Here is a 718-nt window from a genome sequence, read left to right on the forward strand (position 1 = left end):
TAGGACTGTGAACAATTCTGAAGTGACTCTAAGCTTATTTACATACATACATGTAAGAAGAAGTTATACCCATTGAATATATGTATTAACGGCGTGTCAATTRTCGTTTCTTTTGGTTTCGGCTTGTTTTTTTCCCCCCATTCCGATGATTGTTGACTTGTTTGCATGCCAAACTCAAAAATCCATGTCTTATCGACAGTTACTTGTATAATGGTCTCCATGAATGCGGGATCGTAATGCGCACATTCAAACATGACCTTTTTGAAAATAAAATCAGCTTTAGCGGGACGGGTCGATCAAGAACGCGTTTCATACCCAAAATAATCATCAAAATCATTTGAACGGACTTCCGAGAGATGTCGAGCTCCTTGCCATCTTTCTAGCATTTGCTTGACGGTTTACAAGCATCATATCCTTCACTTTGTTTTAATATTTTCAACAGTTGAAAAAGTCGAAGGTTGCCCAGAACTAGGCATGTCTTCAACGATCTCTCGACCATCTTTGAAGGCTCTGTACCACTTGTAGGATTGTGTTTTTAATAAAACTGAATCACCGTATGCCTTTTCCAACATTCGCAATGATTCTGCACACGAAATTTGGTTTGAAATACAAAATTTGAGACAAATCCTTGGTTCGATATTTTTATCCACTGTAAATATCGATTTTTGAAATATCATATACCCACGGAATTTAATCACAATTTCCGTGTTTTTTTTTT

Source organism: Bactrocera latifrons, unplaced genomic scaffold (assembly GCF_001853355.1).
Source record: "Bactrocera latifrons isolate USDA-ARS-PBARC rearing strain unplaced genomic scaffold, ASM185335v1 scaffold_544, whole genome shotgun sequence".
NCBI lineage: Eukaryota > Metazoa > Arthropoda > Insecta > Diptera > Tephritidae > Bactrocera > Bactrocera latifrons.